Genomic DNA, 28,000 nt, shown 5'->3' with positions numbered 1-28,000 from the left:
AAACAAACCTGTGAGATGCCAGGCATGGTGGCATAAGCCTTTATTACCAGCACTCGGGAGGCAGAGGAAGGGGGATCTCTGAGTTAGAGGCCAGCATGGTCTACAGAGTGAGTTCCAGGACCGCCAATAATACAAATAGACACCCTATCTCAAAAAAAAAAAAAAAAAAAAAACAACAATGATAACAAAAACAAAAGAAAAAAAAGAAACCAATGAGATTATTATTATTTTAATACAGGCAACACCATCAGTTATTAGTAAGCAGAAAAGTAATACCTAACTGTTTGACAGAAAAAAAATATAGAAAAACAAAATTAAAGGTTTAAAGATTTATTTACCTCCAGACGTTTTTCATTTTTTTTTGTTTTTTTGTTTGTTTGTTTTTTCTAAAGAGCAGTCAACTACCAGTATTGTGAGCATTTCTCTAGCTTTTTTATCCACACTTTTACAAATACAGGTAGGAAATGCCGATATGCAGAAAGGTCCTGAGTTCAATTCCCAGCAACCACATGGTGGCTCACAACTATCTGTAATGAGATCTGGTGCCCTCTTGAGGAAGAGACCTGGTCAATTGTCCTCATCAACTTAGACCATGAAACCCAATATGGACAAGTTCAACAGAACTGCCATATACGGGCTGCCCATGCATGCTTCAGCATTGCTGGGGCATACATTTCATTCATGTAATTACCCCGTTTTATTTAAATGATGCATATGAAGCTTTGAGACATGGAAGCTTAAAATTCAATGACGAATATGGTTGTCATATTGTCCACATGGAATCTGAGCTGGAGTTGGCAAACCTTTTCTTAAAAAACCCAGAAAGTGAGTGTACTTGATGCTGTGGCTATATTATTTTCATTTTAGCTGTTCATTGTTATGCCCCTAGATTAGCCATTAACAATAATTAGACAAATGGGAATGGCAGCATCCTAGCATGTATATTTATGAGTAACAGAATTTGAGTTCATATAATTAGGTGTCACGAAGTATTATTCTTCTTTGGATATTTTTTTAGCCACTTAAATGTGTGAAAGTCATTCTTCGCTTGCATGCTCTACAAATGTTAATGGCATGCCTGATAATTTTCCTTTTGGGTGATAGTTTTCCTGCCTTTAAAAATTAAAATCATGCTGGGCAGTGGTGGTACATGTGCCTTTAATGCCAGCACTCGGGAGGCAGAGGCAGGAGGATCTCTGTGAGTTCGAGGCCAGCCTGGTCTATAGAGCCAGATCCAGGACAGCTAGAATTGTTACACAGAGAAACCCTGCCTCAAAATAAATAAATAAATAAGTAAATAAATAAATAAATAAAATGAAAAAATATATATAAAGTCACTTGCAGAATTAAATCTTAAAAGAAATACTTAAGGAATCCTAACACAGCTTTCAGAGTGGGATGGGTGACATCAGCCAAATCAACAAAGAAGACCCCTCTTTAATGGGATTCTTGTCTGATTCTTTTCAGACCTTGAGTGAAGGGAAATGGTAAAGAGGCAGAGGAAGGAAGAAGGTACAGAGGGAGCAGCTATGGTGCTGAGGCAGGAGACTTGGAGGGAGCCCTCACCCGCCACTCCCGATATAAAGGACTGGGATATTCCTGATCCCTTTTGACACTGGTTGTGTGCAGAGATTCTGTCTGCACTTATCATCTCCTTATGCAAAGTTCACTCTGCATTATTAGTCGGCAAGTATTACCTTCGCAATAGATGATTTTGAATAGCATCCGATTTTTTTTAGTTTACTAATTATAGAATGTTTATATTAAAAGAACATAATATGGAAGCGTTGACTGTTGTTCAGAAGGTACATTTTAAATCTTATGAATGATTTATAAGGAATAGGAGTTCTAATGTAATAATAATGTTAAGTCCAGCCTGCTGGCTTTTGGCTTTCTTCAAAGGGTACCTGAAAACCTGCCTCCTCCTGGCTCCCCCAACTCCTGGTCAGGTGTGCCTCTTGATGGCACTTCTGCACTCAGAGCAGGGAGGACACAGGGGTGCCATTCTGCTGTCTTCAGGATTGTTCTCTGCTTCTAACGCAAGGGCAGTGGAACTGTAGGACACCGGCTGAGCCGCCTGTGCAACCACAGAATGCCCCATAGGACAGAGAGGGAGGGCCAGGGCATCTTGTTAAGGACCATGCTCCGAGCCTGTGTGAGTCAGTGTCTGAGTGGCGAGGGTGTGTGTGGTGAGAAGCAAGAAAGGCTCTCTTGGGCTTTTTTAAACACTCGATATGAAGAATAAAATAGTGTTTTTTTTTAGTTTATTTTTCATTTTGTAGAAGTTGGAAGTTGTGGAATGAAGACTATTCTTATTAGATCGTCAAATATAGGTGTTTACATATATTACAAAACAAGGGGAAATCTTATAGTTATTTAAATAAGTGTATATTAAACATAGGTACTTACACATATAAATATACTTTATATCTACATTTATAGACACATTTATATATACACAAACACTCAACTAAAAGAGGATATAGTTATTTATACCATGATATAAAATTTGGATAATATAGATCAGTGTAAGAAGCAAAGCATTTATGTTTTCACTGTCCAGGCACAGCCACTAGTGGCATTTGCAGAATATCCTCCCATATCCTGTGTCTGTTCCCCTCATGTATGCAAGGACGCTATAGCCAGGTCTCTGTTTCCTGGATCCCGTTTGTGGCAATGCTCTGTGTGCTTGGGCGCAGTGTGAGGAGCTGGGCACAGAGCGGAGAACGGACAGCCCCTCTACGACTGCTGTGTTCAGGCAGGAGATTAGCAATGACCTCTGTGTCACTTTGTGTGTGGTGGTGACGAGCTCTGTGAAGAATTGAAGAAAAGCGAAGAGGACAGTGAGAGCCTGATACGAAGTTAAAGATCACAGCTGGACTACAGCGGCCACACTTAGAAAGCTTGGTTTACAATGAAACAACAGCAAACAGCAGCAGGAATTTTTATATATATTGTCAATTCTCTTTCCTAGTTCTGGGAACTGTAAGCAGAGCTTATAGTCTGCCCCTGAACCATGCCCTTGAACTGACTCTGGAGCCAGGCTTCCCTTCAGGCTGTGATGCTGCTACCTCTGTCTCCAGGTAGCCGGGACCGCAGGCTAGCAGCACAATACTGTGCACACTTTCCAAATTCTTAGCTAAGACTTCTAGACAAGCCTACCTGCCAATGGCTCGCTCAATTTTATGTGAGCAACAAAGGCTTGTTTAACTTGTAGCCTAGTAGTATAAGTTTTTGTTTTTAATTCCAATTACAGGTAAGGCTGCGGTGTCTCTCACTGACCGACCATATACATATTTGTGTATAGTTAGGATACGTTCCTAGGAGCAGAATTCCTAGGCACAGATTTTCATGTATGCCTGTGAGTTGAAAAGATCTGGTCTCCTTCTACTTCCTAAATCACTTCATTTTCCTTCTCTAGTTGGCTGAATGACCTCCGTCATGACTGCGTGCTGCTTCAGTGTGGTTTCATTTCTGTTTCTAAAGGCAAGACGGCTGACACACTTAGAATTGCATCACGCTCACGAGGGCTTGCTGTGGCTCACAAAGTTGGTGCGAGATGAGGACAGAAAGATATAAAGCCCAGCAAACTGGCATCGTTGGGAACACAAGACGTTCAGAGCGAGTCTCAACATGCCATTTCGTTTTTTTTCTTTTAGAGGTCTAAAAAAAAGGTCCAGGAATATTGAATTGAATAACAAAAGAAGCATTCATTCTTGCAAGAAAGCCAGTTTGCTCATTTAAGCTTGCCTTCTGATAGATTTTTTAACTCTAGCAAATGAAATCATTATTGTTTGAAAATTTTGCTTGCTGTCATATTTGTGTGGTATTCTTTCAGATGACATTATCTGAAAAAAACATATATTAATATTGGTGTACAGTTATATAGCATTTCTACTATGCCAAATACATTTCTTCATTTGAAAGCTAGCCAAGGTCTTCTCTGATGAGATGGCCAGTCTTGGCCGCCTAGTTGACACAGTCTAGAATAGCTGAAAGAGTGAACTTGGGGGTTGCCTTGATGGGACTTGCTTGTGTGCATATCTGTGGGGCATCTCCTTGATTTCTAATTAATATAGGAGAATCCAGCACAGCGTGGGCAGTGCCAGCTCTAGACAGGTGGGCAAGCAGGTGATCAGTATTCCTCTCTGCCTTCGGCTTCAGGTTCTTGACTTGAGTTCCTGCTCTGGCTTCCCTCCATAGTGGACTGCCACGTGTAAGACGTAATTAAGCCTTTCTTTCCAATCCTAGTGTTTATCACAGCAACAAGAAAAAAATGAGAACATCTGAGGGGGTGTTACCTGTCCTGGAACAGTAGTGATGACGGGGATCATCATATACACTGGGGGAATGTTCAGGGAGGGGAAAGTGTGGACAGTAAGAAGCTGAAGCACAGTAGGAACAACTTGTGAAGCTTCACGGTTTAGCAGTAAGCCCGGAAAGGTGTAACAGCTCTCTGCTGCTCTTCATAGAAATGATGGAAAGGTCAAGAGGCTGAATTAATACGGTGCTTCTTAAATTCTTAGGTGTATGAGATACACCCCACGGTCTTGATGAAATGCAGGTCTGGATACACGGGCGTATCCGGAATGTCTAGACACTGTGCGTGCTAGGCTCCCTAGTGCTGCTGATGCTCCGGATGTATGTGTGGCCCACACTTTGTGTTGCAAGGTGTTCTTAGACAGGGACATAGGGCTTGCTATTACCCTGTGTATTCAGAGCACCAGGGCTCTAGGTTGAAGGCAACATAACTCAGTGACTGGTAGCTGGGGCGGGGAAGCCTTTCTCCAGATGTCCCTTATGCACGTGGGGCTCTGTGCCTCGGGCTCTTTGCCACACATCCTACGAGCAACATCATACCAGGGGTCATTAGTAAGAAGCGCTTCCTCTGTGTGTGTCTCAAGCTTTTGCTGCAGATTATGTTTATAACCAGAAAAAACAGCAAAAAACCCTAAAAATCTGAGTATATCTCTATTTTATTGTTTCATAGCCTGCTTCCCATCAGCGGTTTTCCCCTGGGCCTCACCTGTTTCTCCCGATCTTTTTTTTTTTTTTTTTTTTTTTTTTTTTAAGTCTTTGATTGTGTTGTAGACATTGTAGGTCGTCTGATGATGTGAAACTCTTGGCATCTCCTCTATTGTGCTAAGGCACACATAATTTCTTCTACCTTAGCTATTTTATTATTGTTGTTTGTGTGTGTATGATGCATGTATGCGTGTGTGTGCATGTGTGTTGTGTACTTTTAAGAAAACTGTTGGGTAGCACTGAGTAAATTCAGATTATTGGACTTCCATCATCACCATTGATTTCTAGAACTTTCTAATTTTAAAAAATGAAACAGTGTCTATTGAACAGTAGCTTTCTGTAATTAAATCCCCCTCCTTGCTCTTGGCAACATTTAGTTTTTTCTTTCTCCATGAATTGACTCATTGGGATTGTCTATTTGTGGCTGACATAGTTCACTTAGCTATGTCTTAAGGTTTATCCGTGTTGTTAGCATGTGCTAGGATTTTCTTCCTTTTCAAGAGTGGATATTATTTCATTGTACAGATGGACCACATTTTGTTTACCCATTCAAATGAAGAGCGCTGAGATGTTTTGACTTGTTGGCTATTTCTGTGGCTATGGATGTATAATGATGCTGATATGAACCCAGACTTGCAAATATATTCCTTTGCTCCCTGCCTTGGGGCTGAAGATTTTAAAGACCATTTTCAGCTCCCTTCATTTGTATCTGTTTCCTTGCTACCCGCTCTATACACAAAAGGCCTGAGAAGTCTCTCCCTTCCTTCCCATGGGTAGGAGTTGGTATGTCGGACTCCAGCCCCCTTGCCGATGGATGGATGGATGGATGGATGGATGGATGGATGGATGGATGGGGGAGTTTGCCACTATTTTCCTGGTTCCCCAGGGGTGTCAGACAGCATTTCCCAGAGTCTCAACTTGCTGGATATGTTAGTCTGTATTGCCTTGTTTCCCTGTCTGACCTCTCTATTCTCCTCCTGGCATTTCCTGGAATCACTTTCTAACTGAGCTGTCCCTTCTGAAATCTTCAAGTAGTATTTGCCTCAAAAGAAGCTAGACTTAGTGATGCAGGAGGTTGCCAAATCCCTACCTGTGCTTACACACACCCACACTTTGGAGCTGGAGAGAGCTGTGGGAACATCTGGGTGACTGATGGGGCCTTCCTGTGTCTGTCTTTCATTCTAATCATGTCGGGCTGAAGGTTCGAGATAGTGAAATCTGTTCATTTCAGCATTTAAATCATGTGACATCTTGTATAAAACATCTTTTGTTTGCTTCTTTGTTTTTCCAGAGAGAGTTTCCCTATGAGCTTTGGAGCTTTGAGCCTGTCCTGGATCTCACTCCGTAGACCAGACTGGCCTCATACTCACAGAGATCCGCCTCTCTCTGCCTCCCAAGGGCTGTGATTAAAGAAATGCACCTCCACCATGTGGCAATAAAACATCTTTCTAAAGCTCTCTTTTTAACTCTTTTTTAACCTCCTTAAAACTTACCCTTCTGATTTAGTGACCATACAATACAATGAGCTAGATGCCAAAGAAAGAAGAAAATTTCTTCAAGCAGGTTTCCTTCTTCCTTCCTTCCTTCCTTCCTTCCTTCCTTCCTTCCTTCCTTTCTTCCTTCCTTCCTTTTCTTCCTTCCTTCCTTCTTTCCTTATATTTTCTAGAAATAATTTTCTTGTTTATTAGGACAACTGTCCTTTTATACATAGATGTGAGGTTTTGACTTTCACTACCATATATGACCTCAGGGGCTCTTTTTGGTGTCTCTGGTTTGTTGTTCTCATCTCTCTTTGTAATTCTGTATGTGTTATATTTTCAACATAAAATTATGTTTTTAGTGGTGGTGAGCTTAGAAAGAGATGAATTTCTTATACTTGTGTTGCCACTCAATTGGAAGATGCCTTGCAGCCTGTGCCCATCATAGCTCTTCTTATTGTCTTTGAGGAAGTGTGGCTTCCAGCGGTGTGAACTTTCATTGATCTTTGAGGATTTTTCATGCGTTGCATGGGTTGAGCCTTATGAGCCAACTCTATTTAAGGCAGTCCTGCAAACCACAGATAGTAAATCCGAGGCTTGTGATTTCAAACGGAAAACGTTCATGTCTCTGAGGATTGCATCCACACTTTCCAGACCAGAAAGACATGTGTAGCCTTTAGAGGCATGTAGACTCTAGAGTGCTGCTTGTTCCTTCCTCTTCTGAGTTTGGAAGGCAAGTTACTCTCATTAGTGCATCATTTGCTGGCTGGAAGCAAATGAGTAACTGTTGATGCAGGGAGGAGTCTCAGCTGCAGCAGGATTGTCAGCCCGTGCGGGTGCTGTGCTCTGTCAGAGAAGTCACAGCAGATGCTTACTGTGTTGGGATTGTTTCACCACAATACTCACAGATCATGCATACATGTGGCGGCTTTAGTTCTCTGGCTTAGGATCAAACTCATCTGATCTTGTATATTAGAAGTTGGAAATATTGTTGATCTTGCACAAAGGCAGCTATTTGGGGAACAGGGGGCAATTATTTTCCTCAGGGTAAATAGAAATTATAAGGCCAAATTATAAGGTCAGATATGAAAATTATGTGAAGCCCAAGCAAGGAGAGCATGCTCAGTGCATCTTTGAACTAAGGACATTCTTTATGTCCATCAGAATGTTGGCGGGCTGATGTGGAATGAGGAAATAAGGCAACTCTCCATGAAAGCAGTCTCCAAGGAGTTCTCAGGAAGGCAGCTCACCGTCTCTAAGCCTCTTCCCTTCAGTGTGTGCCTTCTGGCTGGTTCATAGCAGCATGAAATTACATTAAATTAGAAGACACTTTGGGGTGACATTAATAGCTTGTCTTGATGATTTTCCATGGTTCAAGGAGCCCTGACTGGTTTCTACTCCGGGTCTGAGATGTTGCTGGAGACCCCGGAACACAAGCATTGCTTTCTGTCTAGCTGTTGCTTTTCACTCCACCTCCTGACCTTGTGGCTGGTTTGCTGATAACCCCATTTTCACTTTCCTCCTCTTCCTGTCCTTTTTCTTACCTTTTCAGACCAGATTCCAAACCTGGTCGAGTCAGCCATCCTACTGGAACTTTGGGTTCTAGTCTTCTCTTGGGTCCCTGATAATGAGATACAGGATCTTGGTGACCCGTAGCTTCTTCACCTGTCAAATGGAAAAATGGGAACAGCCTTTCCAGTGCCTTGAGCCCTTAGGACATAACCTCTGGGTAAAGTTCACACAGTGCAGATTCCACTGCTACCACCTCCTGTTGATGGGAATTGTGATAGTTAGTTTTGTTTCAACCTGATGCCAGCTAGAATCACTTGGGAAGACTGATGAAAATGTCCCCATCAGACTTGACTATGGGCAATTTTTGATTGATACTTGATATGGGAGGGCCCAGTTCTCAGTGGGCAGTGCCATCCTTGGGTAAACTGTCCTGGATGCTATAAGAAAATGGGCTTATCTAGCAAGCTAGTAACCAGCGTTCCTCCATGGCTTCTGTGTTGGTTCCTGTTTCAGGTTCCTGCCCTGACTTCTGTCCCTAACTTTTCTTAGTGATAGATAGATTGTGTAAGTGAAATAAACCCTTTCCCCTTTGGGTTGTATGTGGTTATGGTGTTTTATCACAGCAATGGAAACCTAACTAAGACAGATCTCTGGTACCCATTCAACCTCACCAGACCTCTGTTTTCTCATCTTTGAAATTAGGTCCTTCATTATGCCTAAAAACTGGAAGATAAATGAAGCAATATGTACAAATTACTTGGAAAAGTACCTGATACATACTAAAGCTCAATAAATATTAACTTTGCTGTTATCCATCAGTAAAGATGAATCAATGTCTTTTTTTTTGTCTTTATCTTTTTCCTCTGCTTATGTTTACAAAGCTCACATTTTAGTGTTTAAATTTGGGGTTCATATATCCACATGTGTTGGCCATACTTGCGGGCAGGAGGTGCTCTTTATTCTTGTGATTTAGTGGGTGGGAGGCAAGCAGAACCCATGTTAGGTATTATGATGATTCAGCCCTGGGCCTATTTCTGACTGGTGGTGGGGTCTCAGCAGCTCTTTTCCTTTCCTTCTGTTGGTCATTTGTCTGTAGAATGAGAAGCATCGGATAGATGCCTTTGACTGCTGGAGTCTAAGGAACATTTCCCTTCACTTTTTATTTTCTTTCTTAAATTTTTTAAGTTGCCTTTAGGTGTGTGTGTGTGTGTGTGTGTGTGTGTGTGTGTGTGTGTGTGTGCGTACACACACTTGCATCTGCCATGGTCTTTGTGTGCAGTCAGAGGACAGCTTGCAGAAGTCATTTCTCTCCTTCTGCTACCTGTGCCCTGGGGATCAGGTTTAGAGGCAAGTGTCTTTACCTGCTGAAGCACCTCACTGACCCTTTCACTTTCTTTTTTAAAATTTGACAAAGGTTCTTGCTGTGTAGCCCAGGCTGGTCTTGAATTTGTAATCCTCCTGCTGTAGCTTCTCTAACACTATAACTGTAGTTGTGTTCTCTCACGCCTGGTTTAAATAACAGGACGAATCAGAGCTTCAGAGGATTATTATGCTGAGGTGTGGTTATAAAAATCTGAAATAAAGTTGTGCCATGATAGCGTGTACATTTTGGCAACAAGTGAAGTGATGTACTTTGTTGTAACGTTCAGTTATCTGCAACAGTTCTAACATGAAATGAAACCAACTGAAATTTTTATGAAAAAGTTTCAAAATACCGCCCTGGCTGTTAGTTTCTGTTCACAACTGAATGACGACCTCACCTTCAAACACGTATTGAAGACAACCATGCAGGCATGTTTCCCACCTAGGTTGTGCCACCTTGACCCTCTGGTGACCTGTGAACCTCAGGCAGGTAGCCCTGGGACTCAGTGACTGCTATGGCTTTTTTCCTTGGCTTATTATACGGTTACTGGATCATGTAAACTCACCAGATTCTAAAAGCTTTCTAAATGAAGAAAAAGATGCAAAAATTTTTTTATAATTGTTACAGCTGGTGTCATTAACCATGACAAAAAGCATGGGTTTGGTGCAGCCACGGCGTTGCTTCTCTCTAAGGTATTTTGCGCAGGTATGTGTCTTTCTCCATGAGGCATGTTGCCATCTTCTCGCACATGCAGACACTGGAAAGAACTTGAACACAAGTCTTAACCGGTCATTTTAAATATCAGAACAAACACAAAAGTACCAAATTGTGAAGGCAATGGCACTAACAGACTGACAAAAGGACCTGTGCCTACCGTGAGAGAGGCACGTGTTCAGTAGCAAATGTCGTCGTCCAGTTGGAAGTGAATTTGACAAGGTGAGCTCGCCTCAGCCTCCAGAGTGTTGAGATTACAGCATTAAATGTCTGTACCCCTATACCCAGCTCTGTGCCTGTTTTCTTATTCATAAAGCGAACATGTTAGGAAGCATGAGTCATAGCATATTTTTAAAGAAAAGTTAAAGTCACTTGTATTTGTGCAAAATCCTGAGGTATACGGCAGTTTTCAGCTGCCCACCTCACCGTACCTTCTGCCCTTGGCATTTTCACCAAGAACACAGAGGAAAACATGGAGCCATATTTCCAAAGTTGCATTCCTACTAGGCTACCCTGGGTTTATTGAGTCTGCACAGTTCTAGATGGCTTCCTGTGCTGCACCACGAGGGCTTTTGGGAGTTCTGTGGCTTCTGGCTTCTTTCTGAACATCGGTTGACCTGAATGAAACTTCTTACCTCACCATTGTCTTAAACACATCCCACTGACTTAGGGGCTCATCATCCTAGGCTTAATTCACTGTGGTGTAGGTGTCCGTCCTCGACGAGATTGCAAGTAAGACGCTCAGGCTGCTCTTCTCCAGGGGGGCCAGTTTTTCCTCCCAGTGTTTTGTGGTATCTGGAAACATTTTGGACTGTACAACAAGTCACCTAACCTGTCAGTAGCATTGGGAAGCCCAGGACTGGAGGGAGGACCCGAGTGTGGTCCTTCCTGCTGCTGCCCTGTAGGGTCTCACAGCCCTGACCTCTGGCCTCCCTTCTTTTGTCCTGACTTCAGCTTCTTGACTGCGCACTTTTGCCTATGCTGCTGCTGCCGTCTGGAGTGTCTACCCTTTCCCCACAGATCATGGGCCCATGTGATGGATTTCTCAGTCCCCTTTGCGTGTGCTTCCATGTTTCTGAGTGGGAGTTACTCTTTAGATTCTGTTGTCCCTACTCACTTGTAAGTTCAAGGTGACGTAGGCCCAAGTTACATGGCTAGTAAAAGTTTAGGTGAGTGGCTTAATGTTTGAATGATATTACAGCTGGAAAGGGGCCAAAGCTGAGCATGTTGATGGCTGGGTGTAGCCCGCTCTCAGTCAGGCAGCTCCCTTGTTACTGGATGGGCCATTCCGGTCAACATACCATGGATGCCATTCTCGTTCTTCCTGTTGAACGTGGTTCAAATGTTCTGCACCGACGGTTTCTCTTCTTCACTCTTATCTGCTTTGTAGACGTCTGTAGCAGTTCCCCCAGGGTGGCTTGGAGTGGCAGCTTCAGATAGACACAGGTGGAGGAGACAGCTTCAGGCTAAAGATGAGCATATGCGAAGGAAGGTCAGAGGAGCGTCTTTTGCCTAAGTCTCCTTAGCATTAATTTGGCACAATCCAGGTTAGTTCTCAATGTTGTCTGCATGCCAGTGTCATAAGAGTAGCTCCTCAAATAATGTTGTTGCTAGTTATCAATCTAAAGAGGTGTTTTGATTAGTCTTGGGTGTGTACGTCCTGGCTCTTGGAATTTTCTAGGTTCCCAGGCAATCTTGTTATGTAACCACCTTTGAGAACCACTGATATCATTAATTCAAAGTTACTCATGTGAACACTTCTAAAGTAACTTAATATTTTCTGTATTGGTAATTTAATACTTTTGGCAGTTTTATGATTTTTATATACATAAAATTAGTGCTTGTACTTTGTTCACATTTATAGTTGTGATACTTTAATATATAACTTTTTGGCAAATGACATTGTATGACATCACATTCCCCTCGCGCCCCAACTATCACAGAGAAACAGCCGACCATCCTTCATGGTGGAGGAAGTTGGAAGGAAACCATTTTTCAGATATCGTGCCTATAAACTACAAATTTAGAACTTCTGCTTGGTTCTCAGGCTGCTTCTCCTGTTTCTAACACCCACAACCTCTTGCGTCCCAGGACCTGGTGGAAGAGTTCCCAGAGCCCCCGAAGAACTTTCAGAAAGCCCCTTGTTGTTTTCTGACTTCCCATGTAGTTATGCATGGTACTTTTGTTATGAGTGTGCTGGCTAAGATGGCAATGTAGGAACTTTGGAATCCCTTGTAGTCATTTCTGCCCCCTACCCAGTGTCCTCCCCAGCATCCACCCATGCTTTCAGGTTGCCTGTAATTTGTTTGCGAATAGTACTAAGAAGTCTTGGCCACCTGTCATGCTTGTGAGTGGTCACTGGAATGATCTCTGCTATTATTCTGAATGCGACAGCTGAAAATGGAATATGTCATCATATGCCACTGTCTGTCTAGCACCTAAGCTTCCTTTTTAAGAATTAGTTTGGGGATGCATTGGTCCAGCAACTTTGCCAGGGAGTAGGTAGGCATTGTTATAGAAAAATGCACTGGGTAAAATGTAATAAAGTCCAAGACCAGAACTGAAATAATTGAAATTTATAGACTTTGAGATTACTATATTCCGTTTCATTTAAGAAGAAATATTAGAGTAGGAAGACATTGACAGAATGATGCAGATAAGCCTCAACCTCCCATTTGTTCACCTTGTGAACAAGTACCAAATATGAAGGCTACGGATGTTCTGTTGTTCACTGATAGAATGCCTTCTTCTTATGTAGGAGGACCTGGCCCGGATTCTTCCAAATACCAGAAAACTTTACCCAAACCAAACCGAAATTAAAGTGGGTTTAAAAGGTGTCAATAGGGGTAGTGTTGTACTTCAGTGGCAGAGTACTTGTTTGGTTCTGGCTGGACCCTGAGTTTATCTCCAGCGATAAGACAACAAAAAGAATGTCAAGAGATATTTATGGGAGATTCATGAATGAAAATTTTTTATGTCACCAAATTGAGAAAATTTGGCTAAAGAATCACATCTAATTGCCATTTGACAGGCAAATTTTAATTTCTAATATTTATTTTACTGACATCCAAAAGTCAGTCAGTCAGCCCCACCCACATTTTTCTGTTCAAATTTAAGGTTTAGGAATTATTGCAAAGAGTGGAGTTTTGTGACAGTTGGCACGTCAACCGCAGCATTTCTGTTTCTCTAGTACAGCTTTAGTAAACTTGGGAGCTAGACAGGGACTTCGGGATTGTCTATGCTGAGAGGGGACATGACAGTTGAGAATGCTGAGTCCTGGCATCTCTTCTGACAGGTGGAGCTAGGCCAAAGCCAGGCAGCTGTTGAGAAGTTCGACTTTCTGGTTCCACATTGAACATGCTTTTCTTCACTTCAGAGTAAACACTATAGACATTCCCTTAGGTTGATGTCGTCTAAAACTGGTTTGAGCCAAACTTGGGAGTATAAATAGTGCTCAGGAGGGGCCACCAGAGATAGGGCTAGTTAGCTAGTTACTGGGAGTAAGCGACTTTCTGGTGCTGGGGGGCTTTTAGGAAGCAGCAGAATCTTCCTAGTTGTTGGACTGGGCAGTAAGAGATGGGCTGTTTGTCTACCAATCTCTGGTTGTGGCCTGAGGACTTTAGAAAGCCTTAGTACTGGTATTTGTACTTGAAAGGTTCCCTGACAGGAGGGTGTTGGCTATAGAATAACACCTCTTCCACACAGGGAAACTGAGTCACTGGGAAGTTAGACCTGGGTGCGTCACTAGCAGCTTCTGCATGCACACTCAGCAAAAGAATATGAGCCAAGCCTGCCAGGTACCTGCTGTCCATATGCTAATCGCCTGGGCAGGGTTTTACACTCACCTAGTGCTCTTCCAAAGGAAGAGTGAGACTAGGAAGCCAGTAAAAGCGCAACATAGGATATTACTCATCTGACCCTCCAGTTCCTTAGGCTAGGTGTTAATCGCTACATCTGTGGCGTTCTGGCAGGTTCTAAAGGGGATTAATGAGGGGAGAGTTGTTAGGTTGGGGCGCTTGCTCCCTCAGATTTCTTACCAGCACACGGACAGATGAAAATACTACTCCCTCCTGGAAGCTAGCGTATCTGTCATGTGACTTTCTGCTACAGCTGTGCTTTGTCTGCTCTCGTTCAGACCTAAGATATACCATGCTCCCTGGTTAACTTCCTAAGCTCTGCCATACCTGATAAAAAAATCTTTCATATTACACCCCCCCCTTAGTTGTGTGTTCAAGTTCCCATCTACTTCCTGCTGGGACCCTGAGAGGCTTTCCTTTCCTAAACACTTGGATGAAATGCAAGAGCCAGAGACATTATGAAGACATAGGATAACGAAGCGTAAGCTGACCAAGAGCCACAAGAGTACTCAGCATATAGGACGTCTTCTCATAAGACAACGCCCTCCGAAAGGTGTTTGAAACAGGTGCCTTGAGTTGTAATTAGAATGTTTTCTTTTCCACACTCTATGGGGAAGCCCTGTATGAGCAGTAAATTGAAAATGCGAGACTGCTTTATTATAGCCATGTGTACAGCTAATTATAATGTCCTTGGCTGTATAAGATGGGAGCTATGCAATGCAGGGAAACAGATGGATATATTGGGTCTGTCTCCATCTGGAAATTTCAGATTTATCTTGTGTATTCTAATTCTAGATAAGTATGTATTTTCCTCTTTAGTTCCTAAAATTTCCTACCCTTCTAGTAAATGATAATCCACTTTGTGAGGGTTTTTAAAAGCTGCTCTGAAAAGCATTCCAAGCACCTAGAAGAAGTCTCTACAGCAACAGAACAGGTCACTCTGCAGGGCCCCTCATGACTTGGGCGCTTTGCTGAGCAATGTGCACTCACTAATGAATAGTACATGAATAGTACTTGATGTGTGCTCTCAAGGAAGCCACAACATGGTGGGAGAGCAGAGGTCTAAACAAGTAATTATCACAAGAGTTCTTAAGTATTATAGCATATAGTGGGGTATATGTATATCTAAGTGAGGGTATATTTAAGTCTGTGAGGAAAAGGCAAGGAGGTTGTGAGTGACAGGAAGCTCCATGAGTTGCCTTTTGAAGGACAGCAGTGAGCTTGGCAGGAAGATGAAGGAGAGGCTGGGGGCTATGTGGTTACCTGATGGTTTTGAGATGGAGTGAAGCAAGTTTAGCTGTAGCTCAGTGGCCTTTGGAGGAATGCCTGGACTTGAGGCCAAGGGTAAATCCTTAACAGTCATTATCACTTAAGATAATATGGCTTGTGCACACTCTAAAAATTATTAAGGAATGTCAGGAAACTGAAACAGTGTTTAAAAATATCTTTGGACATTTAATAGGAAACATTGCCCTCTTGTATAGTGCTCTAAATATAGATCAATATGTGTTGTTTTTTAAATGTATGTGTGTGTGTGTGTGTGTGTGTGTGTGTGTGTTTATGTGTGCTCCCATCCATGAAGGCCAGAAAAATAGTGTTGGATCTCCTAGAGTTGGAGTTCTTGTAAACCACCTGACCTGGGTGCTCAAATCAAACTGGGGACTTTGGGAAGAGCAGCAGTTCTTTTTTTTTTTTTTTTTTTTTTCTTTCTCTTTTTCTTGCTGATGCTTGGCAGAGCCTGAATATACCTCCAGTGGCACCTTGGGCTTCCAACAGTCCTCTTCCTCTGAGCTCCCCCTCCCTGAACGTGGCTTGTCTGTCCTGTGTATGACCTCCATGTTGGTGTAACTCAAACGGTGTGACCTCCTTCTCTCTTTCTTTTCTCCATTTTTCTCTTCTAGTCTCCTCCTGAGATTTATTGCTTCCCTGCCTTAGGGATTTTCTTTTCTATTCTAGTATGAAGGTCTTTGAGCTTTTTTTTTTTTTGAGTCCATTTTTCTTTTATTAATGAAAATAAGAAGCTTGATTTGCTCAATAACTCGATCAGATCTTTTGAAGATTCAGTGCCAAATTCTAGAAATATTCCCAGGCTCTCTGTCCTGCAGGAACTCTGTCTGTTTTAGTCCTTACCTTTCTTGTTTGCTGCTCTGGTCTTTCACTGCCTTGGCCCTCTTTTGCAGAATACACCAAACAGAATACACCAAAACTTACTGACTTGAAACAACCATTTCAGGAGTCTGGGTTGACTGGTCTCTGCTGGGTCGGCCTGCCTCATGTGAGACTACTGGCTTGCATTCCGAATGTTTGAGATGACTCACTGAGCACGAGCATTTGAGTTCAGTGAGGATGTCCGCTGGAGAGTGTCCAGATTTGCTGTGCTGCCCCTGCCATGTGGATTGTGCTTCTCACATATGAGGGCTAGGTGCTGAGGGGGGCTATTGTCAATGTGTAAAAGCAGAAGTCACCAACATCCTGAAGAATGGCACTGGGGGTAACTGGAGAGATGGCTCAGTGGCTAAGAGCACTGGCCGTCCTTCCAGAGGACCTGGGTTCAATACCCAGCACCCACATGGCAGCTCACAGTTGTCTGTAACTCCAGTTCCAGGGCATCTGATACCAATGCACATAAAATAAAGTTAAATAAATTATTTTTTTTAAAAGAATGGAACTTGGGCCTGGTGGTGGTGGCATATGCCTTATTTCCAAGCACTCAGGAAGCAGAGGGAGGCTGATCTCTGTGAATTCAAGGCCAGCATGATCTACAAGAGCTAGTTCCAGGACCGGAACAGCGAAGGTTACACAGAGAAATGCTATCTTGAAAAACTCAATAAATAAATGAAGGAAGGAAAGAAGGAAGCAATGGGACTTGGGAGACCTGGACGACAAGTCCCTTTGTATTCTGTAGGTCAACCCAGCCCTAGGGCCAGGTTTGAGAAGAGTAAAAAGAGTAGCTGTCTGAGCAGGAAGAGTATAATTTGCAACTCGCCCCTCCCTTTGTTGACACCTACTTTACCACGTCCCTCAGTACCCATTATTCTGGAAACTTCTGCTTAAGTGTTAATCACAACTGTTTGTGATCTCCCAAGAGATACTCCTTTGTTTTGTCTGGCCCGTAGTCGTCTGTGGTTCGGAGGGGTATGAGTGTGTGCTATTGAGGATTTTTTATTTTGAGGGGCTTCTGGAAGGCATGTGGTTTTAAAGCAACCATGATCAGTGTTGGCAGAGAAATGGAGACACAGAATTATTTGCATACTGAGGATTATTTGAAGGAATGCTCACTGCCTGCCTATCCAACTCAGCATTTCCTATACTGGACGAGCTCCACGTGACTTACCTCTGATTTCTAAGTTTTCTGGAGCCATTCTCTTCCTGGATTTCCAGTGTTGTTGCCATCATCATCACTATTAATGTTATTATTATTATTATTTTCTCTAGTATAACTGTTTCCTCCCTTCATTCCTCCCTTCCTTTCTTCATTATTTTATTTTTCAAGACGTCGTCTTCTGTTGATTCCCCTACTGATTTTGAACTTGCCATCGTCCTGCTTCAGATTCTCATGGGCTGAAATGGCAGGCCTACACCACAATGTCAGCCTGTTCTTCCTTTTGCCCAGAGTCCTTCTCTGCCCTTGAGAAAGAAGACTCTTTTCATTTCCTGCTTTGTTCTGTCCGGCAACTTGGAACTGATTTCTCAGCCCTAAGTGCAAATATCACTTCCTGAAGGAACCATAGGTTCTACCTATCCTCTGCTCCAGGCTCTAGAAAACAAAGGATTGTGACTGTCCTCTTCTGGGTTAGGCACACACAAGAATTTGTTATTTTTGTCCATTAAACATAGAAGGTAGTTGCCTTGAGAAAGAAAGAATTAATAAAGGAAATACTTAGGTTTAGAGACCATGTCTCTTTTGAGGAACACAAGGGCATAGTTTCTTGGGGCATGTTCTGCCCCTGGTAGAAGTGAGTTGGTGATGTCTTGCCCCAGTGGACATGGTACATCAAGATTGAGGAAGTGTGATGTTTTGAAATGTAGCAGGGATTTCTGCTTGGAACCTAAGTGGTTGACTAAAAGCCATCGTTTTTCCTGCTTTTTGCTTCTGTCATCCTGTGGCCCCTTGTCTGTACCCTGAGATCTCAGTCATGGCAGAGCTGTTATGACCAGCAGCCCAGAACTGCTCGTTTCATTTCCAATTATTGTCCCATAAAGCCAGTGACTTGTTTAAGTGTGAGCCTAATACTGGCTTGATTATGATTTCAGATGTCATGTGCTTGTCATCCCATTCTTATGAGATGAGCCTAGATGTAAGTTTTGTTTTTCTGTGGCATGCTGATTGTCTAAAAAGAGCATTAGTGGATGAGTCAAAATGGCAGGGGGAACTCAGAAAGATGGAGTAGGAAATAACTTTGGTTCTGTCTTACTCAAAGACGATACTCCAGAATTCTTAGGGTTTTTTTCAGTACCCAGTTTCAGGCAACCAGATAAAGGGGGGCAGTGTTGTTTCAGCTTATTTATTGTCATTAAAATAAGTAATTTAGTCACTGTGTATTGTATGTGAGGGACTCCATAAAGAAACTACCGAAATGGCCCCTTCTTGATTGGGGGTGGGGGTGGTGATCAGGTAGTGTGGATAAGAAAGAGAACAACCAGATGCATCTGGAAGAATCTAGAGCAGAAAGAAAAACAAAGTAGGCTGGGCATGACCAAGGGCTGTCTGCAAGGGAAGAGAGACCAGGGAGAGTAGCAAGAGAATAGCGAGACTAGTAGTGTAAGGAGGGCAGTAGCTGAAGGGAAGAAAGCCCTGAGCTGAGGCAGGCCTGGGGTTCCTGGCCGAGAAGGAGGTGAGATGCTAGTGCTGGAGCTTTCAAACATCTAACAGGTACCTGTGAACAGGGATTGGGGGAGCCTAGAGGCGTGAACAGGGACTGGGGGAGGCCAGAGGCTTGCCTGGACTTGGATATACAACCAAAGGCATATGCCAATGGAGAACCCTATGTCCCTTCTGCCAGAGGCAAGGGAAGCAACTCTCTTGCAAATGTGAACCCATTTCAAAAGTTCCTGAGGAATGTTGTCTTTTGTTTAACCACCAAAAAAATCCTTCTTGAGTCCAGTTTGACCTGAGGCGAAACTGTCTTTTTTGGACATTGTCACTTCCTGAGACATAACATGTATGAAATGCTCTGTTGTCTAAGTGGAGGCTGTAAAGTCACTACCAGTTGGCATGTGTTTTCAAATCAGCAGTGCAGAATGAGCATGTGGTGTGGGGCCTGAAGGGAGTGATTTGTAGAGGCCAGAATGTGGGCAGAGTGCATAGATAAATGCACGTAGGAAAAGCTGTGCAAGTGAGGCAGGGGAGGCCTTTGTAGGCTGGGAGAGTATTACAGGAGCCCTAAAGTGAGAGTAGCAGAATCCCCTTCTGTACTCCAGTGCAATGAAGGCATAGGGAGTGGAAAGGGAGCCCCAGGTAGAGCGCTATAGAAAGCTCTCTGGGAGACAGGGACTGAGTGTTGGCATCATAGAAAATATGCGATTTGGGTCATCATTTGCTCTGCGGTTGATAAGGTAGTGTTGCTGAGTTAGAGGCCAGAGCTGTCAAAACCATCTGGGATGTACTCTGTGCTCTGCCCCAGAGCGGGGCGGGGGGGGAGGGATAGAAGAGGGAGAGAGGAGGGGAGGGGAGGAAGGGAGGGAACGAGAGGGAGAAAAAAATGAATATGAAAATCCCTGTATTCTCAGTAGGAAAAACAGAGAAATGTCTTGAGTATGGGCTAGTTGAGCATAGAGCCTGGAGGTATAAATTAGTGTATAACCACAAGCCACGTGACCAACATTCCCAGTGAACATAAATTTGAAGCTTTGTTGAGCATTTCTTTAGGCAGCTGCTCCTCGCTAGACAAATGCCTATTTTTTTTTTTTTTTTCTGGGTGGGATCAGAGTTTCCAAAGTTTGGTCCCATGGTCACTCAGTCCCGTTGCCTTTGTTCCTGTGAGTCAGAAAGCAAGTCCAGGAGCATTGGCTGGAGAAGCTGTTCTCCTACAGCATCTGGGAAATAGAGACAGAGGCAGCGTCACATATTTCTTTTGCTGGCACACCCCCAGCCACCTAGCGACTTGGCTCCATTAGTACCAAGCTGAGGACCAAGCCTTAAACACAAAACCTGTTGGGCAGTGTCCAAGACGTAAGTGAAAGCAGCAGTTTAGCAGAGAACACCAAACCAAATCAAACCAAACCAAAACAGAGGAACCCAATCAAACAAAGCCAATGTCTGCCTTCAAATACTGCCACCCAGTTCGTCAGTGTATGGTTCTATTTGACAAAGAGAATGTGTCCCAAAGGCAGCCAGTTTAGATTACCCTGACCATTGCCTTCTGGTCTAACCCTGGTTTCCTTTGCCTGGATTCTGTAGGAACCTTCCGACTAGCCTCTCTGTGCATGCTGTCAACCACCTGCAGAGGATTCTCCACCAAGCAGCCTGGGTGAGTCTTTTAAAATCTGTCTGATGATATTGTTCTTCTCTGAACCCTCAGTGGCTTCCTGCCTCGTTTGGAATGTAAGCCAAAGCGCTAACAAGGGTCTTGTGGTCTGGCATGATACCTTCATTGTTGCGTCTGCCTCTGTTACTACCCACCTTGGTGACACCCTGCTGGCTACCCTTGCCAAGTGCTGTCCCTCACTCCCTGCTGTGCCCGTCCCACCCAGGGCCTCTGCACATCCTTTCCTTCATTGGGTCCCTTTACAATGTCTTTAGATTTATGACCTAACTTTCACTTTCCTGTTTTAACATTACAGTCTTTGAGATTTTTAATTCTGCCTTTAGGACCTCCCGGTATCCAGACCATTTTCTTATGTCTGCTCTCAGTGCCCCCTCCAAGAGGAAGTTCCGTGAGAGCCAGGGAGGTTCATGTCAGCATTGTCACTGTGGCATATAGTGTGGGCAAAGCACACGGGAAATGTTTGCTGCATGGATGCAGCAGATTCATTTAGCAGCTTCTCTTTGGTTGGACTTGTGAATTCCCTGAGCTCAGTCATCGGCAATTATCTCTATATTCAGATACCGTCTCTGCTCAGTCTATGTTGGTTAGTGAATGGAATCTGAAGTTTGAAATCACAGCCTTTGGATCTATGTAGTTCCAGAAAGTTTCCTTACTAAAAAGGCTGTTCAAGAAATGTTAGAGGAGACATGGTATGTTGCTGTGTGCCCGCAATCCCAGCGTTTAGGAAGTGGAGGCAGGAGGATAAGAAGCTTAAGGTCATCCTAGAATACATAGCAAGTCTGAGGCCAGTCTGGGTTATAAGAGTCCACGATTAAGAAAAATAAATACATGAAACAAGTGATAGATCTGGGCCAACCTGAGATACATAATGACAGTGTCTCAAAAGAAAAAAAAATTAAGAAAAATGGAAATAGAAAGAACTGATACTGGGGAAGGAGAGTAGGAGAATAATTCGGTTCAGTTAGCCGAGCTTCCACTGTGAACGCTAGCATCCACACAGCAGTTTGGCATCTCTTTCATCATTATTATTATGATTGTTAATTGGATGCTCTTTCAAAATTTGGACTGTAAGCTTGCAGCTGATGCCTTGGGAGATTATGCTGTCCGGGGTGCAGAAATTGCTGGGCCGACTGTAACTATTCATGGCCAATTAGGGAGCAGCGTTGGCAGGAAAATGGGGGCGGGTGCAGTTGTGCATTGTGGGAGTTCTTGTCGCTGTGGTTCATGTGCTGGGGATTAGCCGGCTGGGCTGCCTTCTGCAGCAGGACGTTGATTTGCCTACCTGAAGGCACTTTTACAAGTGAAAATAATAAGCAACCTTGAGGGATTTAATGTTCTGTGGAGAGGAAAGGGAGAACAAAGTGGAGAAATCACTTTTATTTGCCAGGCCTTGCTTGAGAGGCCTTCAGAAGGCTGATTTTGTTTAATTTGGTATCAGTTTTCTTTCTTCCCAGGGGACAGCGATGGCTTTTGAAAGAATGCATACAGAAAATCAGGCCGTAGGAGGCAGAAATGAATTTTGGAATGTTTCCAAAGTATAGAATTCCCCAGAGAAGTCGAGTTACTGCACTATAGTCTTGTCACAAAAGGGAGTGTCAATCACACAATATGCCTACTGTCTCATTCCTGACAGCTGGTGGCCAGTTGTGATGGTTTATACTTTTACATGGAGTTTTTAAAGGATTTCAGATGGAAGGGAAATAACACACACACACAAACACACACACACACACACACACACACACACACACACACACACACGGGTGTGTGGGATGGGAGGGAGGGAGGAAGGGAGGAGGGAGAATGATAGAACAGTCTCTGGATATACCTTTCCTTAATTTTAGATTTTAGGGTTAAACTAATTCTTAAGATGTTTTGAATTTTCCTAGTGCTGAAAATTCTGTGCAGCCCTTGCTGTGACTAGGGGTCAGGGGGTTGCAAAGGATAGTTCAAATGAAATTCAGTCCTGGAGAGCAAGGCTGCAAACAAGGCCAGGAGGTCCTAAGTCAAGTGCATGACGCCTGTTAGAGGCTGTTGAAGTTGACAGCACCTATTCCGCCCTGAAAGCACCGAAGAGTACCGAGTGTGGTGTTCTGCAATCAGAGGACACACCAGGCTTTTCAGTTCATACACACCTTGTGTTGGCACTCATTTCCATCTGTCCCTTTAAACGATGACAGCTCCCTGGAGAACTGGAATAGGGAACTTTGTGTCCGAGGTGGAAGTAGAAGCATTTCTCCGGTGACCTCAGTGATGTGATACACTAAATAGGATTCACTGGACTCCTAACGTCTTTCTTTGTGTGTCTTTCATGACATAGCCGGAGTCTGGGAATGAGCTCTTCAACTCAACAAATGACTTAAAGTATTTATCTCCAAAAAGTAAAAAGGTTTTGGTTTTTCCCCCTTTGATTAGGAAAATACATGGTCATATCCTGTTTTTGTTTTTTAAATGTCTTTTATGCTTTTGATAAGTGCCCTAACTTAAGAACGATAGGGCTGAACGGTGACTAGGAGGAAGAAGAGCATACCATGCTCTCGTAGACGATCCCTGTGTTGTTCCAAATCAGCAGCCACCTTGGGTGGTTCACAACTGCCTGTAATTCTCCTTCCAAGGGACTCAGTGTCCTTTCTGGCCTCTACAGATACTGCAATACATGTGTAGGCCTGCTTCGAGACAATATACATACATAATTAAAAATGAAACAAAATAAAATCTTTTAGCAGTCTGGCTGTACATTGTTTCTAAATTCATAGAGGTCCCCGCGGCTGGCTGATAAAGCCGTCAGGGGTCTATCCCACTTCATCTCCCCCTTCTTCTCTAGGGTTTGTAGCTACCTCCTGAGGGTGGGTAGAGAAGAGGCTAAAGATAGAACACTCAGAAACCTTGGTCATAATTATATTCAGTACCCATCTTACTTGTTCCTTTTCCCTCCCAACTGTTCTTTTCTCCCTTCGGCCACATACTTTCCCCCTTCAGTATTGTTCATCTCTGCACCACCTACAAGGCAGCAAGCAAGGACCTTTCTCAATATGGAGTCAGCACCAAATGGTAGTGTTTGTAGTAGGAAGACATTAACGCCGGGTCAATTCTAGCAGGGGTGGGTCTTGCATCATGGTCTGGAGGGTTCCAGTTAAGGCTTTAGAGAAACACTGTATCAACCAGTACATGAAGAATGAATGAGGTCAGTTTTGTATGTGACTAAGAGCTGGGAACTTTGCACAAGAAAATCCACATTGTAGACGTCAAATTTTATGTTGGAGTTGTATTTCTGAACTTATTACAAATTTTGAGCTTCTGAAATTGAGTTATGACTGTCAAACTATAGTGGGGTGTTTCCATTTACCAGCTTGTATGGTGCCACCTTGTGGTCACTGAGAATGAGGGCGTTCAGTGTTTCTCAGCCCCAGCCAGCTGGAAAACCACAATGGTTGGAAGAACTTTGACATGTTGGAGGGGACTCCTGCTGATTCAGAGGAACGTGGAATTCCAGGTTTGCATCACATGTGACCAGCGTCTGGAGAGTGTCCTAGCAGAAGGTCCTGTCCCGTTTGCTGCGGTCGGCAGTAGTTGCAGATGCATAGTACACACGGGCTGGGAGTCCAGGAGAGAGGGACTGAGGAGTCAGTCTGTGCCAGGCCAGCCAAAACAAATGAGAATATTGAAATTTTAGGATTTATTTATTTGAGCAGACAATTGCACTGCCTGAGGATTTTAGCTGTTTGGTCATTCACCATTAATTTCTATCATATGTGTTTATGAGCATAAGGTTTTGTGATGTCACGGTGCTTGTGGGGTAATTTTTGTTGTTTTTGTTTGGAAGGGACCATTAAACATCTTGTAAGAGAAAATGAAATGCGTAGTATATCCAGTAAGGAGGTTGGCCTAGATTTGGGCTGTGAGGCTGAGGGGTAATTTGATTGGGATCGAACTTGGAGGTCTGTGGTAAAAACACATTGTAGTGAAATACAGGTTAGACAAAGTTCAACCAATTTCTTTATCTTGGGATGTGAGAGCCCTGGAAGTGCTGATGCATTTAAAGTCCATGGGGTAACACTACTCCAAACTTCAATTCTGGAAACATTCCTTACAGGTGGGCTGAGTGCATGCTCAGGAACGCGCTCCATTACGTATTGCCATAGTAAGCTGCATAACAAGCAATCACAGAACTCAGGGGAAGGCAACCAAGCAAGCATCTGCGGGGAGTCAGCTGGAGAGCTGACTTAGCGGTGAAGAGTGCATGGTATACCGCTCCTGCAGAAGACTAGAGTTCAGTTTCTGGCACTTACATTAGGCAGCTCAAAACTGCCCTCACCCCTAGCCCGGGGCATCTGATGTCTCTGACTCCCACAGGCACTTACGTGGCACATATCCACATAGACACGCACATAGTTAAAAACAAAAATTAAAAAAAAATCACTACAAAAAAATATCTGGGCATGATAGTGCATGTGTTTTAGCTCTCATGAAGCAGAGAGGCAGGAGTTTGAGGCCAGTCTGGTCTACAGAGCAAGTTCCAGGACAACCAGAGCAACACAGAAAAATCCTGTTTAAAAAAAAAAAAAACAACTAAAAGCCTACTTGGACTTATTGATTTTATTTTGAGTACGAGTGTTTTGCCTGCATGTATGCATGTTGTATGTATGTCATGTGCCTGCCTACCTGGTGGTGGGGTCGAATCTCCTTGAACTGGAATTACAGGTGGTCGTGAGCCACCATGTAGGTGCTGAGAATCAAAACTTGGTCATCTGAAAGAGCAATAAATGCTCTTAACTGCTGAACCATCTTTCCAGCTCTGAAAATATTTGAATTTTTTTTTAAAGTGTCCCCATCTTAGATGTTTAGGGGTTGACCTGTGCTTCAGCTGGGCTTAGCTCACATTATCTGACAACTGTCTGCTGACCTCGACTGGGTTGTCCTGTGTGCCCTGTGACTCGGCTATCTGTTGCTGGTGTAGGATGGCTTTAGCTAGTAAGACTGGAGTGACTTATTTCTGCAGTGTGTGTCCTCATCTTTGAACATTCTAGATCTAACATATTTGCTTATGTATGACCCAGGAGCAAGAATGGAGGGGCCCAAGCTTGCTGTATAAGGACTTGCAAAGCCTTTGCTTGCATCGTGTTTGCTAACATCCTATTGTTTGAAGGCAAATGTGGTCTGTGACAGAAGATAAGGCCCTTGAAGGCTACACAGCAGAGGGTGTGGATAGGAAAGAAGAAGAATTGAGTTTGTTCTGCAGCCAGATAACCCTGGACCCAGTGGGGGAACTGCTGGATGAGGGCGCAGTCATCCGAGGCAGGAATGAGATCAGACTTTTTTCTCTGCCTCGACCAAAGACTGTACTTTTCATTCTGGTAAGCAGCCTCACAAACAGACGTCTGGGCCGGGTCGAGGAAGAAACAGTTTATCTGGTTCTGGAAAGGGGTTCTGTCGTCTTGGTGCGCGATGGACTGGAAGGATTGCGGAGACCATCTTGTTATAGTTGCATCAAGAAAACAGAGGCACAGAGAAGATAATTGGCCATTGTAATGCCAAACAGCGAGCTGGCAGTAAAGTTGGCTCTCACCCTCACACCCTCTCAAGCCGTTGGGGCTCTAATGACCTCAAAGAAGTTTTGTTGGAGGGTGGACGGACTAGAAGGAGTTTGCAGTCTCCACGAAAGAGCAAATCTCATTCCCTCTGTAGGGACAGTAATGCAATAGACTTGGAGCGTAGGATGATTAGAGAGTAGCCATGCTGTGTTTGTCTCTGGAAAGCAAACTTGATGAATGGTGGCTGCCCATTTTGTTGTCTCTTTTTCTCTCCTTTCCCTTCCTTTCCCCGCCCCTTCTCAAATATCTGCTTCATGAGAAGTCAGCATAGGATTTCCGAGAAGCATCTGGGTTCTAGCTCCTACTTTGCCCAGTAGTATATGAAATTGTAAAGGTATATCTAGCCTTCTGAATAGCGGGGGCATCAGCGGCTAAGTTAGATGACAATTGAGAGGAACAATTTGAGCTGAATAAGTAAAATTTGGGTAATGAACTTCTATTTACTTAAGCACTATCAAATAAACTAGTTTGCTATAGAAATGCTTTTCAAGTATTAGATTTTTAAAATTTTATGTAACAGATAATAATGGGACATACTTAGAATCCCCAAACACACTTTTAGGCACAAAACCCAGACCCTTTTTTATGCTAAGCAAGTGCTCCAGCACCAGGTTTTATCCCTGCCAACATCTTTCTTTTCCCATCTCAGGGTTTGAACTGAGCAATAGCAAGCCCCGTGCTTGTAAAAACGCCAGGGCGTGTGAGAGTCCATATCATCCGACCACCCTTTGCTTAGGGCAGCTTGAGTATGTGAGGTCATTGCCGTTTCAGAGACTTTAGGCAGACTCATGACTTACCGTGTGTGGTTTTGTTCTCAGAGTGTTTATGCTTCTTGCTGATTAGTTTTCTGCTGTATTTTTGGGCTATTTTAGCACAGTTTTGCTCATGAGATCTCTTCCGTGTCTCTTTCCTGCTCCCAAGCTGCCTTGTCCTCTGGCACCTGGATAGGTCTGTGGGTGGTGAGCACTGGTGAAAGTTGGAGTGGAGGAAAAGCCAGGGTATCTGTTTCTCTCTTCTGAGTGCATGAGGAATAGCTATGTCACTGCATGGTCCACCCTCACCTCCTAGAAGCCTGTGCTGTTGTCATCAGGCTGCTTCAGTTCCTGGGTTCTGACATTACACCCCATTATCAAACCCACTCCTCCCTCCCTCTGTCCTCATTGCTGGGTACTGTACCCAGAGCAAATGTGTTCGACCTTTGAGCTGCACTGATAGTCTGGAAGTTGTATTTTTATTTTTTATTATGTTTATATTTCTACAACATTTTTTTCTCCCTGTGCTAATTTGCTTCTTGCAGCCTTCTGTGAGGATGATATCCAACGACTTAGTTTATTTTATTGGTCAAAATGATGGTAATGTCATCAAATGATTGAGAATGACAGTTTAAGATTCTGGGCTCCAGTTCTAGCGATACCACTCATGGCTTGTGTGATCCAACATATTTCTTAATCTCTGTGGGAATTACTTTTTCACCTGAACAGTGAATGCATCTGTGCTGTCTCAGTTTGGGTTTCCTGGGATATGGACGCTAAGCTAGAAATTACGGAACAGAAGTTTACTCTGGAGTGCTTGAGATATCCGGCCTGTGGGAGGAAGGGCAGACTCAGGGTGGAGCTCAGGGAGAAGCTGAGCTGAGATTTGGGCTTTGCAGAAGGCAGCTCCAAAGCAGGTGAGGGTGTTCTTCACTGACCTTAACTGTTAAAGGTATTAACCGAGGGGAACAACCAAGGGCTTTGTCTCAAGAGGCTTTGATTCTTCTGTCTGCCTCTCTCAAGCAGCTTGGGAGTTACCGTTTGGTCCTGAGGTAGATGGCGTCCATTAGCATTGAATTTGCTACAGATCCTTCCAGTGCCCTTCGTTTCTTTCAACTCTTGTTATGTAACCTGGGTGCTAACTGCATCCTTGCCTCATTTCTTAGACTTCCAGAAGGGCCGAGGTTTCTGTTTTATGACCAGCCAGAGGTCTTGCCAGG

The 28,000-nt window shown here is 43.6% G+C and overlaps 1 protein-coding gene across 5 annotated transcripts in view; it reads left to right on the top strand.

Moving 5' to 3' along the window:
* The window catches only part of Plcb4 (phospholipase C beta 4), a 359,286-nt gene that overhangs the window by 58,982 nt on the left and 272,304 nt on the right, over nucleotides 1-28,000 (top strand). For 4 of the 5 annotated variants that reach the window (XM_026788464.1, XM_026788462.1, XM_026788465.1 and 1 more), the window contains exon 2: nucleotides 20,350-20,419. The gene's annotated coding sequence lies outside the window, so the exon portion shown is untranslated. Of the gene's footprint in view, nucleotides 1-11,514; nucleotides 11,640-20,349; nucleotides 20,420-28,000 lie in introns of those variants that run through there. The other variant, XM_026788463.1, reaches the window with a different exon arrangement.

The sequence above is a fragment of the Microtus ochrogaster genome, unplaced genomic scaffold (assembly GCF_000317375.1).
Source record: "Microtus ochrogaster isolate Prairie Vole_2 unplaced genomic scaffold, MicOch1.0 UNK3, whole genome shotgun sequence".
NCBI lineage: Eukaryota > Metazoa > Chordata > Mammalia > Rodentia > Cricetidae > Microtus > Microtus ochrogaster.
The sequence above is the reverse complement of the archived record's forward strand: the minus strand, read 5'-3'. Positions and strand labels throughout refer to the sequence as shown.